At 34.9% G+C, this 21328-nt stretch overlaps 1 long non-coding RNA gene across 1 annotated transcript in view; it reads left to right on the forward strand.

Annotated features, from left to right (window-relative positions):
- Nucleotides 1-10165, forward strand: part of LOC105195275 — a 287417-nt gene extending 277252 nt beyond the window's left edge. The window contains exon 9 of the long non-coding RNA XR_850695.3: nt 9555-10165. This is a non-coding gene — a long non-coding RNA (uncharacterized LOC105195275). The remainder of the gene's footprint in view (nt 1-9554) is intronic.
- Nucleotides 10166-21328: the final 11163 nt, after the last annotated feature.

Below are 21328 nucleotides of genomic sequence, written 5' to 3' on the forward strand. Positions count from 1 at the left end.
ATTCGAGTAAAAATTTTACCTTCCCGTTTATCTCGCATTATTCACTGTTTGCATGGCAAATAAAATAAGTATAAGGTAAAACGAGTTTGTTTTTTATTGCGCTATTACACGGCACATTTCATTCGACTACATTCATACTTTATTTATCAATCCGTGAACGTATATAATCAACTGTAGTGCAGAAGAAGTCTATATTTCTGAACTCATGAAATATATATCCGATTAAATTTTTTTTTATATATGTGCAAAAAACAAATAGCCAGGAATGGTAAAGTTATTTTACGAAAGTAACTCATTACCGTTATCATTATTTAAAAGTTAATGAATCGTTACTATATTATTTTCGTTACTTTTTTCCCGACATTAATATTATATATACGAATTTTGTGATAAATAAAAAGTATTATAAAATTTTATTTTTTAGGAAAGAAAAGTTTAAAATATATACAAGTACTATCTTTTTACATATTATAATATTATGTATATATTTAACACTTGAATTAATGACAAAATTTAAATAAAGAAGTAAAATTTAAAAAAATTTTATTATATAAAAATTTTAGTTGGTTACTCTGTCGTTGCATTTTAAAATAAAATATATAGAAATAGGTTAGTGAGCCAAATTGAATCTTATTTTATATTATAGATTGGAATACAGATAACGGCAAACGTTTCGATTTTTAATCATCTTTAGTACACTTACAAAAAAAATAATATAAATAAAATATATTGAATTAATTAAGGGTCAAAACGTTGCCTTATATAGAGAAAAAAAGGGGGTGGTAAAATACCATTTTGTATTTTTAAAATACAATACGTTTAAATCAACAAATATTAGCGTGACAATTCTTATCACATTGTTAACCATAGAATTCTACCAATCACCCTACAGGCAGAAGTTCATCGGGTAGTACGAACGTAATTACAATTTACCGGAGAGGGAAAGAAGGATGTGTTTGTGAGATAGCACGGGAATCGTGAAATATTAACAACTAACGTTATAAAAGGTACTTTTAATTATAAAAAATCACAAATTAATGATTCTTCGTACAGACCGCCTGGCATTAATGGCACGGTCTGTACATCTTACACACAAGTGTAACAAAACGAGGTTTTATGAACATTTTATAAAATGTATTTTATTAACAAAAAAAATTTTTTTAATAATTTCTTTGACTTAAAAAATAACTTTTTAAAATAAATTCTACTACTAGTAAATTATACAACGTCCACTGGAGGTTGTAAAGTCGCAAAAACGGTCTTGTGCTCGTAATGCAAATAGTTCATGATCATCTCACGACTCCTCTCACGACATGACATAACTTTATATACCGAATTCAGAAACACATTACGACGCATATTAATTACATTATTTGAAAGCCATATTCAAAGCTAGATTAAAGTTAAAAAATTAATATCTGACATACTTCTGAAAACTACGCACTTGAAAAAATTGCTGCTATTTGCAAAACTAAAATTTAGTGAACACTAATGACTAGTAACCATCCTACAATGTCTAAACAGATTGTAATGAAGTAATTTTAACAGTTGCTCACAGAATTCAACGTGAATGATACAAAATATCCTGATATCTCACTCTATACATATCTCACGATCCTCGGGATTTCTCTATTTATGTTTAATTTATAACATAAACTAATCATCAAGAGAATGTTGGAGTCAAAATGTAGCTACGTTACCTAACGTTACGAATAAGGAAAATGTAACGTCGTCATTCATTCGTTACTGAAAAAAAAATAATTGTAACTTTAATAACGTTACAAGTAATGCGTTACTTCTTAATTCTGCAAATAGCTAATGTTTATTAATTTACAATTATTTGATATCTTAGTTCGGTTTGCCAAGCGTAGTTTCAGTGCTCTATGTAAATTTTTGACAAAAGGTAGAAAAACGTCCGAAGGAGAACGATCCCAAAATGCATGCAACTGCAATCCTTCGATTTTGGTAGTCCGCATCTACGCGTGAGCAATATTATCGTCGGTTAGCGAAGCTAACCGGCCGTAAAACAGACATTATCGTATATGCTCCGCATCCGGGGGTACATAATGCACTCGAACGTAATTCCGATTACAGTGTTGGTTTCTCCCCGTGCCGCACTGCGCCGCGAGGCAAGTACGCCCCGCGACCTCGTCAAGAATCCCGCGATTGCCGAAAGGGCAAGAAGGGCACTCTCCTTCCTCCTCCCCCCGCCTCCTGCTTCCTTCTGACGCGCACACAAACGTATCGCGCGTGTATCGTAAACTCATAGTTTGCGGCTCGGTGCAGTTATCGGGTTCGGGTGCTCGTTCACCGGTTCGCTCGAGTTAATTATAGCCGATGGTTATCAACCGGTTAACTCCGACACGCCATTACGTGTCTCGTCTCGTCTCGTCTCGTCTCGTCTCGCCTCCTTTCGCATATTCTCCCGGCCCCCTCTGTATCTCGAGTTCCGCTTCTCTGTGGCGCGAATAACGCCACTCGATGCATTTCGCCTGCTGCAACGCGCCCCTCTTGCGGAATCATCAGACCGAGGGGAAGGAAGAGAAAGATCAAACAAGAAAAAAAAGAAAGATACCAATTTTATGCACTTTGTCTTTCAGTTACGATAGCTTGCATTAGCAATATAATTGCCAATAAGGTACTTGAGTCGAATAAGGTCTAAATAAGGCCCACTTTCAAAGTTAATATCATTTAAGAACGCGCTTTCTGCCTAAAATATATGCTTAAAAAGTGTGTCACAGGAAATAAGTAAAAAAGAACTGAGAAATTAAAACCGACAGTAACATGCTCATTTAGTGTAACAGAAATTTGTGACGAAATGGGTAAATGAACCGATATAAAAATTTATTGCAAATTTTATTAAGTATATATTGTTTTATGGTTTATCACAACATATTATTCAACTTCTTAACTATAGAAAAAAACAAATATATACAGCAATTTTTTGGAATAGGTGTACTTTCTTTACAAAAATGTACTTTTATTAAATAAGGCAAGTTTGTACGTTTATTGCTACGGCTATTGCTATTTGTTTGTTACGTGTGTGGCAACAGAAGATAACGATTTTCAATGCTGCTAATTTTTGAGAAGCTAATTTGTACTCAAATGGTCAAGAATTCCCAAAAGAAATTTAATGAAAAATTAATTACAAACAAAATTAAAAATAAATATGATTAACAGTAGAATAGATCCTAAGGAATTTCGTTTTTGTAGTAATCATTTTAAAAGTTGAAGAATATATATATATATATATATTGCTTAGTTTTTTATTTTCTTCAATTTATTTTTAATTCAAGATTTATTAAAAACATAATAATTAATAAGATCCAATATCGGAGTTAAAAAAAATTTTTTTGTTTGTTTACAAATATTCTATAAATATGAAAGATAATTTTATTTTTGCGAGTTATTGAAAGAAACATTTTATTCTCACTTAGTTTATTTCAATATCTTCATAAATGGAGTTTATAAAAAATAAAATAAGTTAGGTGGACCTTGTTCAACTCAAACACCTCATACGTTTTTGCCAAATTTCATGACTTTATAATTTTTTTACGTTCAATATTTTGGTAATAAAGCTTAGACAGATTTTTATGACGGAATTTACTGCAAAATAATTAAGAAACAATATCTATTTAAACTTGAAAATTACTCGTTCAAAAGATCTTTTACCTGCTAATTATGGTATTTGTCAGTAATCTTTCTCCTTTAATATGCTATTAAAAATTAAAATTACATTTATAGAGGATTTTCTTTTCTGTTTTCCATACTTTTAAATGTAATGCTATTTTTTTAAGCAATTCGTAATTATTATTTTTACTTTTTAGAATTTTTATTTATCAAATAATACGCATTATCTGTTACATACATGACGCATGCATCTCGTATATCATTTAATTGCGGAAAGAATTTATCGTGAAATGATAAATATTGTCAATGGTAATACTCGGAGTAATAATAATATTTTTGTCTAAGAGAAAAGAAATCGGCTCCAAATGATGATTGATCAAATAATCCGTCTAATGGCTGAAAGTCCATCGGCCGCAGTTCAATATCGCCCTGTATATCGAATCGCGCAAAAAGCAGTCGTTCCACCTTCGCGAGAGCGCGATATAGAAGTTAACGGTCGAAGCGCGCTCCTCGAGAAATCAATCGGAGAATGGCCTCGTTAATCTGACGGGGTGGTTTCTGGATGCTCGGTTACTCTTACATCACGTAATAGTATCGGGGCCACCCCCGCCCGGTCGGGCCGCTCGCTTGCCCCTCGTCTCACATCCTTTATCCTCTCCCATTCCCCGATATCTCTTTCTCTCTCTCTCTCTCTCTGTCTTTCTCTCTATCCTTGTTTCTGTCTTACTTACTCATTCTGTTTCTCTCTTTCCCGCCGTCCTCTCCGGCTAAGAGAAGTCTGCGAGTGACTGAGTGGTTATTTAGGTAAGAGCCACTCTCCCCGCGAGAACGGAGGTTGCCACGACTAAGTAATGGTCCTGCAACATATTGTGCAAAGAAAAACCCGGCCACTTGTTTACCGTCGTGTTGCGAGAGAGCCGTCGAGAGGGGTGCGGATCCTTCACGGTGGTTCGCATTGAATCGCCGGGGAAAACGGCACCGCCGTGACAAAGTCTGGTATGCGATTAGGGACAGATTAGCGCGGTAAAGAAGCGTGTGAGCGTATCTGCACAAACGAAACCGTTACAGCCGTTGTGCCCGGGTTACGGTGGGAATTGTGTAAATTGTATGAATCGGTAGGGTTCACGAATTTTTTTTTTTATTCAAAGCGACAGCGTAAGTCAAGCTAATATTTTTTTTATATCATACAGGTTCATTAATGGTTGTTTCCACGTTTTACCATAAGAGTACGCATTTGTTATTTCTAATATAATAATATATTAGAAATACATATCCGTCGGTAAATCACGCTCCTATAGTAAAAAGTGGATACAACCATTAATGAACACCCTGTACATATGTAACGGTTCTTATTGTAATATTGTACATTGATGTTTAAATAGTGCAGATTCATAGTTCTAATTAGAAGTGTGCAAAATGCTTCTGTACACATGCAAATGTGTTCGTTATTAGATGATTAATATATATGTAGATCATTAGTAGTTATTGAATTACGTGAACAAATTCGATAACTGTAAGGAACACATTTCTCATTTTCACTTGGTACTTGTGTTCGCGTTTCATGGAATAATGGTATGGTAACGTACGGTGCGGCTCGCGCCATTTCTCCGCTCAAGGGCCACCGTAAAAATGCAGAAAGGTATCCACGTGTATGCACAAAACAAACTACGTCACAAGTAAACAAATAATACTCGAGCTCGTACTCGTGTACCGCCGCCAAACCATTACCATATCACGCAATGAAATATTTGAGTATTATAAAATGAATAACTTTACGAAAAATACGTACATACTTGACGCGAAACGTTAGCGCAACTCTCAATGTACAAATGTATGTTCAAATATTTAATTTCCTTCAAATTAAATTCTCTCAGTGAATTTATTTATTTGTTGATCCTATGTTACTTTTTATTTAATGAACTCAATTCAGTACTTAAGAAAACGTTTTCTGCTCAATTTCGAAAGAATAACCAAAATTATTGTTACTTAAATTCTAATTTGCTGAGACTACCATTCAATCAACATATATATTTGTACAAATTTTAACAGTACCATGTAAATTAAATTAATAACTTTCTTATTAATTGATAAGGATCTAAAAAGTATCTTTGGATCTAATAATTCTTTAAAGATTAACATTTACTTTATTTTTATTAATAAAAAAATAAAAAATTATCCGATGTACAAACAAATAATCCTCTATATTTTATTTCAATATTTATTATTATTAATGATGTAATTCAATGATGAAAGTAATCTCCATTATTTTTCAATATTTTCCTTTACTTTTCAGACAAGTTATAAACTCCGGCTCGATAGAAAGATTGGTTGTTTCTTGCAATGATTTCATCAAGTCATTTTCTTATTTTTTCGACATTTCTGAATTTTTTATCAGACAAAGCATGCTGCGTCGAACAAATAATCTGAACACTTTATGGTGAGAATACACTTGGTTCATAAAACATCCCAGCCAAGTTACAATAGTGTATCTTTAACCAATGTCGTCACACGAAGTCGACGTCATGCAGCAATTTGATTGGGTGATAACCTTTTTTTATCATCACCAGTTGGAGATACGCTCTGTTCAACTTAGCTGCAGATGTTTCACCTCACCAATCGTGCTCACAGGACAACGCCTTCAGATTATCATTTCTTCCGTTCGATGCAGCAGGCTTTGTCTGACAGAAAATTTATAAAAGTCAAAGAAATAAAAAAATAACTTGATAAGTTCGTAAGAAAAGCCCAGTCTTCCTCTCTTCGACCTAGAATTTATAACTCGACTTGTGAAAGGTGGCGGAAAGCATTGAAAAATAATGAGGATTACTTTCATGATTGGACTATATCGATATGTTTCGATAATAAATATCGAATTTCATAAAAAATAGTGGATTATTTATTTGTACATCTAACATTCATGGTGTTATTACTTTCAAATCTTTTTTCCAATAAAATGATATAATATGATATGAATAAAACATGACCTATAACCTCAATAAATTGGAGGAAGTGTATTAGGTAAATTGCTGGAAAAAATCATGGCAACTAAATTTTCTTTAAAAAAAAAAAAATTTTTTTTCAAGTGCACGATTTTACTATTCAAAATATCTGTTTCTTTGAAAAATTTTTTTTATCTGTTTATACTTGGTATGTATCTTTACAAATAATAAAATGATATACAATTGATATTTTGACAAAAAAAAGGGAAATATACATGTACTGCAAAAAGATACTGTAATATGAATTAAAATGTAGTTTGATCCAATTAAACACTGAATGACGAGCCATCACTAATATATGTAGTTAACTCAACTAAATCTTATTCATTTAACTTTATTTGTTATTATCTTTACTTTTTAATCTTTTCGTTTCATTAATACCGTTATTAAATTAACAAGATATTTCCAATTAGAATGATGCTGTTGATTCAACATTTGTTTTCTGTGTAAACATATTGCTTATAAATAGCATAAGCTTAAAAATAAAAGTCACTACAATATACATACAATTTGTTATATAATAAATTTACGTATTATAGTATTAACAGCAGTAATCCGACATCAATAGTTTTAATAGCATTTATATGAAAGATGTCATCTCTCCGGCGCCGGACGGAGGGAATATACGACTGTAGTTGATCGCAGGGCCTACCGGTCTGAAAAATGACTGGGGAACTTTTCTCCGTTATCGAGGTATTCGTGACTCCCGGCTCGCTCTTTCAGCGGCGTAATTACGGATTAGATCGATGGAAGATTGTCTCCAACAGCGGACTGCGAGAAGGGCAACCTCGAAATCGCGCGTGCGAGATCGATACGCAGGCGCATTTATTGTAGATATACGCCTAACATGCGTGCAAGAGACGCGTGCGGCCAAATCGACGAATCTCTCTCTCTCTCTCTCTCTCTCTCTCTCTCTGTCTGTCTGTCTCTCTCTCTCTCTCTCTTTCTCTTTCTAGTGCAACTCGCGGTTTCTCGGAACCGAAGCGGGCCGGCACGTGTCCCAAATACCGGGACACGTGTCGGTCGCTCTTGAAAATCGATAGTTCTTTGTGCGCGGTACAATGTATCTCGTACGTGCATTTTAGCGCGCGCAGGAATCCACGTGACGCCGCAAACCGCAGCGGAGGTTTGTCGTGTCGTCGCTCCGCGATCGGTATTTTTAAAAAAAGACCAACTCCGAAATGCTGTGGATTACGGCAACGTTAAATGTGAATTTTTGCGGTTCGTATATGGATCAAAACCAAAAATCAGAACGCACGGTATTAATGAAAATTATTATGAACTAATTATACAATTATTAATAACTGTAATTAATAATCAGCTTAAAATTGATTCCTGTTGCAATATGTAAATGTCTACAATTTATATTCATTATTATCATTGCAACATTGCACCTCCAAGTTCTCACGTTTCGATTTAGAGAAGTCAGGAAAAAGGTGTCATGTAAAAAAAAAAGGGAATACTGCGGACACGCGGACACAAAGCGCACGATAATACACAATGTATTCGTCATTACGTATTCGCCGTTACCCCAGTTACAAAGACTAATCGTTAGATTGATTATTCGGCTGAGCGGCGCGTAAAAAACCAGTTAGTTAGAAAATTCGGGATTACGGAGCAGATTGTACGCGTGTGCGGACGTGTGTGACATAGCCGATAGAAGAGAGAGGCTGACGGTATAATGTGGTAGGGTACAGAGGTATAGGGTGGGACAGGGTATGCGGCACAAACGAGCGCGATGCACGGGTATTGGTGGGTAGGGTGGGTAGGGTGGGTAGGATAGAGATGATCTGATTACGGGCACATCATGGGAAAGTCAGCTTGCGAGAGCCGAGGGGGTAGAAACGCGCGATTCATCCCGGTACCCCATTGTACCGACGAGTGTCACCGACGCGTATAATTCGGCGAGATCGACGCGCATCCACGTGCTTCGCATTAAAGCTACACCGGCACGGCGGCGGCGGCAGAGAACGCGCGCGAAACACAGGCGTTAGGGTGAGAACGCGACGCGGCGAGCATTTACGATGTAAGGCGGTTAAATGCGGACCTGAAATCCTATCTACATATGTATTCCGGACAGCGGTCACGCTTTCTTCACGCTCAGGACGAGCGGATCGGGTCCGGCTGTAACCCTTTGACCGCGGCAACGGGAGGAGGGTAGTTTCGGACGCGAGACAGTGCTGGCCAACAACACGGCGCTTTTCTTCTGGGATCGCGTTCTCGAGCGAGGAAGCCACGTTCCTCGGACAAAAGTTGTACTATCGACGAGAAATATAGGTGCTCCGCGCCACAGTCGGTACAGCTTTTGTCCGAAAAGTGGCAGTTTTTCGCTTGAAACGGACCCGAAAAATACTGTTATTCGCAGCTACGTTCGCGTTCACGATCACTTCTCAATTCTGTATTTATGTTTAGCGAGAATTCAGACTTTTGCGAAAACAAGCAAAACTGTTCGTTGATTTGAAGCTCTTCGTTGTTAACTTAGGACACCGATATTTTATAATTAATCAACACAAATTAGAGGACTACCTTCTCAAATAAATAAATTTTACATCTACAAAAAAGACATGTTTTAACCTTTAAGGGCCAGTTTCATAATCTCCGGTTAACTTAACTGACCAGTTAAATGTCAACCGTGATTGGTTATTTTTGGTCAATTCTACTTAACGATAAATGTGATTAGTCAATTATGATAGAAAAATTAGCAGATTAAGTTATTAATCAAAGATTGTGAAACTGGCCCTGAGTAAATAAGCGGGGTGCTGAACAACACCTCAAAGAAATCTAATTATTATTGTCATGTTTTTCATTAGAGAGTACATTATATTATATTTAAATTTACGTTAGTTAAATCCTTAGGAGATAGAGAAATGTAAAAAAAAAATAAACTTTTAAGACTTGTGAATAATACTTTCTATTTTTCTTTTCCAGAACAAGATTTCTACTCATGCATTTTTTCGTTGCCTAGGGTACTATGGCCTACCTAAAGGTTAATTGATTTTTAGTGTATAAAAAAATTAGTTTTTTTTTAAATAATTTTAACGTACTAAAATAAACTTTTATTGGGGCTGCTCTCGGGCCGTCCGGCAAAACACCCCTCCAATATTTGCACTATAATCTTTTGTAAAATAAATGGAAACAAGAAAAATGATTATGATCTTGTAGAATAATATTGTTATAAAAATTTGACGAATCGGATTTCCAAATTAAAAAAAAATCAAAAAGCATTTTAAAGAAAAAATTCGATTTTATTTCGACAAATTTTGCGACCTTTGAATGTTTATAAAATTGTTATAATTGAAAATTTAAGAAAATCGTTAAGTCTAGAGAATTTTATTTTATTTTAAATGAAAACTCGTTTTACTAAAAAAAAAAAAATGAAAATTGTTAAAGTTATCGCAGGTTAAATTGTTAAAGACCTGCAGAGATGAATCCGAAAATAGTCCTAGTAAGAGTCAATTTAAATAAGTCGAAATAGTTTTAAAAAAATTATTTTTTTACACATTAATAACCAATAAAATGCCCGTTTTGTAAACATCAAATTTATTTATTATCTTTTTCTCATAATTTTCCGGTAACTATTTAATCTCTATCCCAACAATCCTTATGCCGAAAAGAATAAATAACTTTCTCGAAAATTTTATTTTCTCTTCCGAGTAAACTACTTTTGTTTTCCCAAATGAGACACCGTCGCGAACGTAGAAACGGCTTCTCCGTCTCGCGAGAGTTCGATCGGGCATCGCCCGCTGCATCTACGCTATATCAATCCAGGCTGGACGTGCATCGGCGCGATCGCGTCATTCGGCGGCCGGAGGAACGGAGTAAATCCGATTCGGCGGGCACCCGAATCCGGCGCTGAAATGGGAAACGGTCGAAACTACCGCACGCGCGACACACTAAGAAGCCATGAAGAAAAGGCGGTCCACAATGGGCCGTTTATCAGAAGCCGTGATACCGGGGCACCGGCCCGCTCGGGCGCGCGCCTTTCTGCCCCGTGGTCCATCAATAAAACCCGAGTGATTTAGCGAGTCCCTGGACGGATGGGCGGACGAACGTAAGTACTTACGTGTGGACGTGCGCGTGGGTGAGCGGGCACGCGGAAGGTAGAGACCGTAGCACCCACGAATTTCCAAGATAAAGGGGTCAACAATGGCCCAGGCAACCGATGGTTGGTATTCGACCGGTGTCGAAACGACGGCTTCCAATCACTCGCCGATAACAATGCTCGGTGCCGCTGGTTTATAAATCCGTGCATTGTTGCTAACTTAAAAGCTCTCTCGACGATCGAGCCCAGAGAGCGAGCGAGAGCGAGAGAGAAAGAGAGAAGGGGAAAAGAGGATAGAGAATGAGTCGACGTCGAAGAGAGCTCAATAGATAGAGAAGAAAAATATAGATGGAGAGAGACAGATTTTATTTAACTTACAGAGAGAGAGAAAGAGAACTGAGTGCGAGAGAGAATCCTCGTTCGAAATCTTGGATGCTGAAAGCGGAGGCGCTAAGGCGGAAGGACCACGACGCGAAGGGGCGAGGGCGAGGAAGAAGCGTTTGTGAGAAGCGGGAACGAGAAAGTGGTGGCGGGAGCTTGAGAGCCGTGTAAAAGCATTGAGAGCACTTTAATGAATACGATTAGGGGCGTTAACTGTGAAGGATTGCCAACCCGAAGAAAGCGCCACTCGCGCGAGAAAGCCTTCTCTTCTCTCCCTCTTCCTCTTTATCTTTCTCTCTCTCTCTCTCTTTGCTTCTGTCTCCGCCAACGTCACGGTTTTATTTTTGTGTAACGCTAACGGGTGTCGAGCTTCGACATCTCTTGATCAGACCAAATTCGTAAATGTCTTCATAGAACGGCCGAATGTTCGGTCGTAACAAATTACGTCTCGTTTCCATGCTTAGTGTGAAACTTTTTGTTGTACCAATGTAATTCTGATAGTCTATTCGAAAATGAGTTTGGTTATTACTAGTAAAAATAACGCAATTAGCAGAAAAGATAATTACTGACGTTGCCAGTGATTCGTTTCTTCCATCAGTAAAACCAGTAGACGATCCCAAATAGTTCGAAACGTCATAAATATTTTTAGATTTAAAATTGCGAAATTGCGGACATTTTAACGTTGTTACAAGCTTGTAGTAACATTGCAGAAATTTTTTGTAACTTCCATATAATATTACAAAGTTTCAATGTAACGTTTCTTCAATCTTTCAGTGCTGGGTTATGAGTTATGATTCTAGCCTTCACTTTTTATAACAAATGTTTTATTAATAATTAATATTATTAAAATATAGATTATAATAAAGTGATATGCATTATGAGCACTATTATACTTCTTTTAGTACTTGTATAATATATTCTAGATTTGTCTCAAATAGTCGGATACATCAGAAAGATAATTGTTGTAGATCTAAAAGTATGTGTAATTTGTTTTTTATGTGTTAAAAGTTTAAAATTATGAAGGCAAGCCAAAGGTATCTGTTTACATGATAAACGGAACAATAATTGCTTAATTTTTACAATTATTCGATGAAATAACAAATGTAAAATATACAAGTACAAAAGGAAGTACATAATCGTGCTCATAATGGTATTATTTTATAGTAATCTATATTTTAATAATATATTTTAATAATAATCATCATCAATACATTTGTTTTAAAAAGTGAAGATTGGAATCATACCAACTCATTCAGTAATGAAAGATTGCAGAAACATAAACATTACATTAAAACACTGTAAAATTGCATAGAAGCTACGAAAGATTTTTGCAATGTTACCAGCTTGTTGTAACAATAGAATGTCCGCAATTTTTAACCTGAAAATAATTTTTCTGACGTTTCGGACCATTTGGCATCATATCGATCATCTATTGACTTTACTGATGAAAGAAATGTAACGCCAGTAATTTTCATTTCTGCTAATTACATTACCTTTACTGGCAGTAACCAAATTCATTTTCTAACAGAGGGATAATCAAATAATAATAGCGAACTGCTCTATTTAAACAAATTGTTTAATTAATTTACTCACTCAGTTGCTGCTAATGCTGTTGTTGCTGCTGCTGTATTTCTTTTCCTGTTGATTCTGAAAACATAACAAAAATAAATTATTTATAAATATAAAGAATTTTCGTAATAATTATTTACAGAATAACACATAAATATTGTACATTATATTTTATCAATTTTACCAAACGTAGATATACAAATGCTTTTTAGGATTTTTACTCAACTGTGAAAATACAATCGTAAGAAGCGTGTAAAGAGATACGTTAATAAAATAATACACTCACTCCCTCGAATTGCTCCGCGGATATCGGCTTGTCGCTGAAATGCTGTAGACATTTTATTCTGCTGCTCTCGTCGAACCGCACATTAATAAGATCACCTGGTACCGCGAAAAAAAGCTACTACATTTGTCGTAGAAATTTTTTAAGCGTAGCTATAGGATAGAAGATTCTAGAAACACCAGAATTTCTCTATTCTACAATCAATCAACGCGCTTAAAAAATTTGTCGTACGACAAATGTAACACCGGCCTAACACTTCGCACACGAACGCGGATAAGATGCAAAACACGCGAGAATTGGCGAGAATTCAGCTTGTCGCGATGCAATTGGTGCTAACGGTACGCGATTGTTTCTACGCATGATGCTGGACGACTCGCGTGTTTCCACAATCGTCCGCGAAAAGTGCGGCACGCCCGAGCAAACGACAACAACAAATATAGCGAGACAAGGAGAAACGAGCGGCTGGCGCGTCACGTCAATCGAGGCAGCGACGAAGATCGTCCGAATGTACACGTAGATATGCGTAGAAACGAAACACTCACTGCTGATCGAAAATCTTTTATTTAGCACGCTCGCGGGCGACCACCAGAGGCGTTTCATTTGGCATTCGCGATACTGCACAAATGAAGCGTTCGAGCGCGCGTGAAATCTTGACGAGGCTACGTGCGACAATCACACGATCCCTACGCTTCACAAACGAATACGATCACTTCTACATGCGACGCTGTGTATCGGAGTAACTGTCCGTCATCACATCGACACTGTTGTATTTGCGCACGATCAGATCTACGACGGAATATGCGAGAAGCACGAAACCGATACGTCGTACGTCCGACCAACGGCAGAACACAAGCAATGATGGCGGCGGTGCTTGCGCTAGCGCTAGCTCGGCGACCGTTGCCGAGCAGCGGCGGAGATAGTCGAGCGGTCGAGTCGTCGCGGCACCTGTTTACGAGGAGAGTGGGGGGAGACGGCCTAGACGACGTGGCGCTACGCACGTTTTACGCGACCTTGCGCGATCAACGACCCGAGGGCATTAACCGACAACGTGCACGTGCGCGCTGGGTAATGCGGAGCTCTCACACTGCTCTTGCTGCTCTAGTTCGCTTGACGCGAGACTACCGCGTCCCTTGATCAACGACTTTTAGGGAGACCCACTTGCATTGCATTACATTACTCCCGTAACTCGTTTACAAGATTGAGTAATTAAAAAGTTAAAAGTTAAATAATAAAGTTAATCACTTTTGACTTAACTTATAGTTAATTTTAAATGATTTAAGTTTTAACTGTAACAAGTTACTTTTGAAACATATGAACTTTAATTTATTAACTTTTTACCTGAGTTAAAAATTATATACAAAAATTATTAAAAAAAATTTTTTAAAGAAGGAAAAACAAAGAAAAAAACGAATGAGTTTAAAATGAAAAATGAAAGAAAAAGAAAATAGGAGAGCAAATATACACAAAAAAATTATATAAATTTGTAATGTTAATCAAAATAAAAATTTATTTAATTAAACATTATTTTCTTTTTTTCACTAAAGATTATACATCATATGCAATTGTTTTGATATATACGTGCTCATAATAGTGATTACTTTATTATAATAATTCATATTTTAATAATATTAATAATATATAATAGAATAACATTAATACGTTTGCTTTAAAAAGTGAAGATTAGAAGTATACCAATCCCCATACAGTACTGAAAGATTACAAGTACATATTGCATAAACCTTACATTAAAACATTGTAACTATTGCAAAGAAATTGCAAAAGATTTTTACAATGTTACAAGCTTGCAGTAACGTTGAAATGTCCGCAATTTTAAACCTAAAATTAATTTTTCTGGCGTTTTGGACCATTCGGAATCATTTTGATCGTCCATTGATTCTACTGGTAAAAAAAATAAAACGCAATGCCGGTAGTTTTTACTTCTGCCAATTGCATTTATTTTTACTAGCAATAACCAAACTTATTTTTGAACTTATTTTTGAACATTTTTGTAATAATGCTATGACTTCTTCACGGATGATAATGCGTCTCTGAGAGAATAAAAAAAAAATGTCTATCATGATTTAATTTTTAACTACATAGAAAAAACGGTTTTGCTAAAGTATCTAAAAATTTTGCTGGATACAGTTCTGAAAGTAATTTTATTAGACCATCAAAATAATTATGTTGAACGCTCAAACTGGTTGCTAGGATATCGAAATTTTTTGTAACACGCTCATCATACTTAAACATTCTTCATAATTATGGTCTGATGATCCAACAAAATTATTTTCAAATTTGCATCCAGCTAAATTTTTAAATACTTTTGCAAAACTTTCCGTATAGTGGCAAATTTTTTTAAACAAGCGCTTAGAACTTTGATATAAGTGAGCCTCATAGAAGCCAAATGACTAATGACCATGTAACAAAATCCATAAAGTTCTAATTGATCATTCATAAGAATTTCAAAATTTACACAAAGCAAGGTTGATTAGTTAGATTTCCGAGAAGCTCAAATGTAAGACAACAAATTTTTTGTGATTGTAACAATAATTACGATTTCTTTTTTGGATTAAATGAGAATAGCCGTTGAACGAATAAATGGATAATATAATAATCGCGCGATCACTGCTCATTATTATCTCATGTTTCAATTATCCTTTTGTCATCGAAAGGGGGCGGAAGTAATTTTGTATCTTGTTATTTATTCGCAGAAATACGAAACACAAGGATGAGCGCGATATTAAATAATTGCGCGATAAATAGTGGGGCGAATGAAAGGACAATGGATATCAGAATTGTATATTACATAAACATGATAACGAGTTCACTCACCAGACGTTGTATTCTAGCTACGCAACAATAAATACACCCTCGGCTGTATCTGGAAAAATTAATATGTTATTATTTTATCATACATTTTACGTATATTAATTATCGTCTGTTATTTAATTATTTCCATTTTTGCTAAAACACACAACTATATATAAAATAAATTATATAAGTAAATATTCAAACATTTCATTATTTAATTAAATGTTTCGATTATTTAATTATTTCTCGCTTCAGTTATTTGTACGCCGCAATATTTTTCTCGCTCACATATTAAATTTCCGTCGCAAAGTTCAATATAGATGAAAATATTTAGAATCTCAAATTGAAGATCGATACTTTAATCAGTAAAGTTGTGGATTAAATAAAAAAATATTCGGATTGATTTTTTAAATTTAATTATGCTCTACATTGTCACTTGCAACTGTCGCAATTGAATATTATTAATATTTATATAAATAATAGATGTTTATAATATATATGTAAGAATATATATGAATATTATGCTCTATGATAATTATTTTTAAACGCTTTAATTAATATTTAAAAAAGAACTGTACAGTTGCGAGTACGTGTATGAAGTCGCAACGAATATTTAATTTTTTTTTAATTACTTTTTTAATGATAATTTCTTCTTAAAAATGCATTACGATTCCACAGTAAACGATTAATTGAAATGGCTTTTACATCTCAATTAATATTATTATTAAAATTATTATACTACATATTGTATGTTTTTAAATGTTTTAAAAGTTATTACATTTAAGATAAAGATGATTTAATTTTAAATATATTTAGATAAAATATAAAATTATATGTAGTTTTATCTAGGTAATCTTGAAATAATATCTCTGTTAAATAAAACAATTTAGAATATAAAAAAAACAATACACTCACACTCTTTTTATAAATCTTCATTTTTTAAAATAAATGTTCTTCTGATATTTCAAAAATTTGTTCCTCTGACAAAAAATTTGTTCCTCTTTTGATTTAAGTTAATACACATATAATTTATAATATAATAATCAGAGTTGAAAAATGTGGAGAAAATATATAATTTACACTATAATATAGCTCTTTTTAACAAAGCTTTTTGTAAAAGTTTTCCAACCATTTATAGTTTTGGAGCAATTTTTGCAACATCACGCTATTATCAGATTTGTTGCAATCTATCAAGATTGTTACTACTTCAATTCTCTCATTAAGATAAACAGTAACTTGGAGGTTGAATCTAACAATATTTCATGCTTGTTCTGGTTTACATTAACTTAGATAATTTGGGAAAGATAATACTTCTTTATCTAAGATAAATATGAAAATAACACATTCTATTAAATTAAATATAGATAAAATCAGCTCTAATTAATCTAGATAAAGATAAAGTGAAGAGAATAATTGTTGCGTGATATTTGCCCTTATTATATTCGGTATATGCGTCAGTATGCGCGTTTGACATTTCTTCATCTAGATAATTATCTAAATAATTTTATATAGATAATAGCGAACGTTGCTAGTGAGCAATCTCGGGTTAATTAAGTTGCGACAAATTATTTACACTGATAATACCCTATGAAACTTCAGAACTGCGTAGGACCACTGGTCCGATTTCAGGATTCCAAATCCGTACTATCCGCGAATCAAATATGACCGTGGCGCGTCAATCGAGAGCTCCTGTCAAACGCGATACTGACGCACATACCGAATACAATGCGGGCGAATATCACGCAACAATTATTCTCGTCGATTATTAGCAAACGGATTTCAATGCATGACGCCCGGATCGATTGAGTCGTCACACGTGAAATGCGAGTAAAGCCCGCATCAGTCGATCTTAATTTCCGAAACATAGTTCCCCTACATAAAGAATATCTCTATATAAAAAATAATTTAAAAATTGATTGATGGTAAAAGTAACTTCGAGCTTTTTTTAATACTCGTATATACATGTGATTTCGATGGATTTTACATTAGATGCAAACATTTACAAATTAAATTGCTCATTTTTTATTAACAAATCAATATTGTTTCTCTAGTGTTATATACAAGATTTAATGTCCTAACTGTTATATTGAAATCAAAGGCTACATAAGAGAATATCTTTTTGATTTTTACTCGCATCCATTTCCACGCACAGAAAAATATCGATTCTATTGCTATGAATAGCGTTTACTCAATTTAGTTTTTCTCTTATTGTAATGACCATCTTTAACAAAGAATATATTTTTTCATAATTATCTTAAAATATATTTATTATTAATTTTAAAAAAGTTTATTATCATATACTGAAAAAAAGAATTTATACTCTATCGAAAAATATTGTAAAATTGCATAGAAGAAGAAAAGTCAAAACAATAAGCAAAGTGAATTTTTGTTTTAATTTAATATTCTTGATTAAAATAATAAATTTAGAATAGATATTAAAATAATAAATTTAAACTAGAATTCAAAATATATTTTAAATAAATTTGATGCTTGGAATAAATTTGTGATTGATTTACGGAAACAAGTAATATTTACTTAATTCAAATATATTTTTTTCTGTTTGTACAGAAGTTTATTTTAAGTAATTGTTATTTATTTCAAGTAAATGATAAGTATATTTGTTAAAAAAAAATTGAATGATCGCTTTCCTTAGCAGAACGACATTTTTTTCTGTGCGGTGCGTAAGAATTTTTATAGTACAGTCAAACTAATAAATTTTATGATAATCTTTTGTTACCATTATTCGCGCCGGCGTTAAGAGGAACTTCAAGGCACCCCTGTGTAAGAATAAAACAGGATGCTGTGAGGCAAGTTTCAGAGAATCGCACAACACACCTTCCCGTTTCTTTCTTTCGTCACGTGCTAACGAGTAAATTACAGATGTTCGAGTGCTTTCGCTCTCGAAGCTGGAAAAAAAGCAATCCGTCGCACTCGCCGTTTGACAGATGCACTTATCTTTCGAGTTGAGGACGCCGCCGTGCTATCGGCATGCAAACGACAAACCATTTCCTATGCACACCCTCGTTAGTTTTCTTGTCAGTCGGGCCGACGCGAATAATCTGCCTCGTTAGCGGAACGGATAGAAGCTGCCTACGCGATGTGTAACACGCCGCGGAGTGCGTGTGCGCGCAGTTATCTGCCGCTACTAATTGTCGAGATATTTAATTAGAGAACAGACGACGCACCGCTATCTCGGCACTCATGCGTCACAGGAAAAATTACTCGAGTATTCGTCGGCGGGTTTCTCGAGAGTCACGTGCCGCGAGTCATAAGTGTGAGTCCCCTGCGTTTCCCTTCGTACGCAACCCATACAGCCACAGAAAGATCGCAGCAACATTGCAGAAGTACTTCATCGCAGATTGCAAAAACGTTGCGAAACGCTGCTGCAAATATTACAATATAATGACCCGTATTTAGAACGCGCTTATAAAGATGTTAGCGCACTTTTTTTTTAGTCTTGTTTAGCCTCGTTTCAAGTTTAACGAACTATAAAAATAGAGCCATATCAGAATATTTTTAATTAATGTTTTAATTATCAGAAACACGTTTGGATGTCTTAATAATATGTCAGCTGCTATTATATTAATACGTTTTGGCATATACTTCCAGGGATATCGTAATCTAAATTAATTTTTATACAAAAGAATAAAAAAACTGTCAAAATACTCTCATTTTCAGTTTTGCAACCAATCATTAAAATGGATGAATCTAATAATACTACGGTTTTTATTTTATGTTGTGTGATTTTTTTTTATTATGTGTAATAGAATTCCGCTGGGATTATTCGGTGAAGTATACACGAAAAAAATTAGTATTAAATTAACAATTTGTTGTTTTATATATAAATAAGAACATTAAATCTCCTTAGAAAAATTCACAATCTTAAACAGGCATAATTTGCTATGAAGTAATTTTATTTTTTTATGAAAATAAATTATATTTGTTTAAGATTATCAAATTCTTTTAAGAAGAATTTGTATTCTTGTTTATACATATATGAAACAATGAATTTTTGATTTGATACTAATTTTTCGTGCAAACGTTATTTTTTACAATATTTTAAAAATGTTGCTAAAAAATGTTTATTGTTATTCTTTATACATGAAAAAGATTAAAAAAGTATCACAAAAAAATGTTTGAATTGTCTCTGCAACATTACACTGCAATGTTGCAATGTTGCAACAAAGTTTCTGCATGCTTTTGTATTGTATGAGAATCTTTATGGCAACTAAGCCAATTAATTTTGTAAAGTAAAAAAGTTGAAGAAAAAATTATAAATTAAATTATATAATAAAATAATAAAACGCACCTAGCAAAATTATCTATTCTAATATTAAAATTTTAAGAAAAACTTGCACTGAGAAAAAAATTGTTAACTTGACTAAATTTGTTAGCTCAAAATTTCTTCTTTTTATATATTTAATTTAAATGCGTAAATATTTTAACCACAGAAATTTAATCACAAATTGAAAAATTTAATTAAATTAACAACTTTTTTCCTCAATATACAACAATCGGGCTCGATTAGTTCCGTTTCCGAGAGACTCATGTGGAGAGACTCGTGTGTTTACATTGTATATTTTTGTTCAAAGCTTAGATCGCTATAATGATATTTTGATTCATGTTCCACGATTTTTCTTTCAATCGTATATAGACTATATAGCAACGAAGCTGAAAACTGACGCGGAGAGATGTGAGACTATATCGAGAGAGTCCGCAAGAAAGAACACGGCAAATCTCCGACGAAACTCGTACGTCAGTGGCATCCCCCGCTCCCCGGACTATCCCAGATCATCCTCCCCTCGCTCTCCTCTCACCCTTCAACCCCGTTCGCTTGCGCAGGCCCCGATTAATTAATTCCTACCTCATTAGCGAAGCGCACCAGCGTTTCTCCTCCTGTGCGCGCGCCGTAAGTGGCGGCCGGATATCGCGAAGCTTACGCAGATGCCGACCCTTTCCTCCTTCCCCCTGGCATATTGCATATTATTAATAATAACTGTTTGCGGACGGCTTTTCCGTTTCCCCCGCGCCTCTCTCTCTCTCTCTCTCTCTCTCTCTTTCTCCGCCCTCGCTGCCAATTTGCCGGCCAGATATTGGATTCGGCCGCGTTAACAACGCCGCATTATCGGCGCGGCCGGTGATAAAAGACCGCGCACCGCGCGATGTCCAGCGGTCTGGTGCCCCTTCCCCCTCTTGATGTTTTTCCAAGGGCGGTTGTTATCCCCTTGTAATCGTATCCGTGTCTCGTTAACGACGGACGAGTCTAGATTTTACTATCTCCTTGCTCCCAACCGCTCGCCAGCGTGACCAAAACTCTCTCTCTCTCTCTCTCTCTCTCTCTCTCTCTCTTTCGTGATTTTTTCTTTTTTTCTCGGAATGCTATCACACTCGCTGTGTCCCCTTGCAGCTATGGAAAAGTAAGATCTTAGCGCAGCGTTGCGCGTTAAAGTTACATTGGTATCAATAACGAATTCTGTTGGACACGCTAGTATGCGCACGGTGTTCTGATGCATATTAAAAGCCGCCTCTCGCAAGTAGTTACAGAAAAACACATGAGCATATGACGTAACATATACAATATGTATGAGCAATTTTCCAATGAAACGCTTAGCGTAA

Source organism: Solenopsis invicta, chromosome 5 (assembly GCF_016802725.1).
Source record: "Solenopsis invicta isolate M01_SB chromosome 5, UNIL_Sinv_3.0, whole genome shotgun sequence".
NCBI classification, from domain to species: domain Eukaryota; kingdom Metazoa; phylum Arthropoda; class Insecta; order Hymenoptera; family Formicidae; genus Solenopsis; species Solenopsis invicta.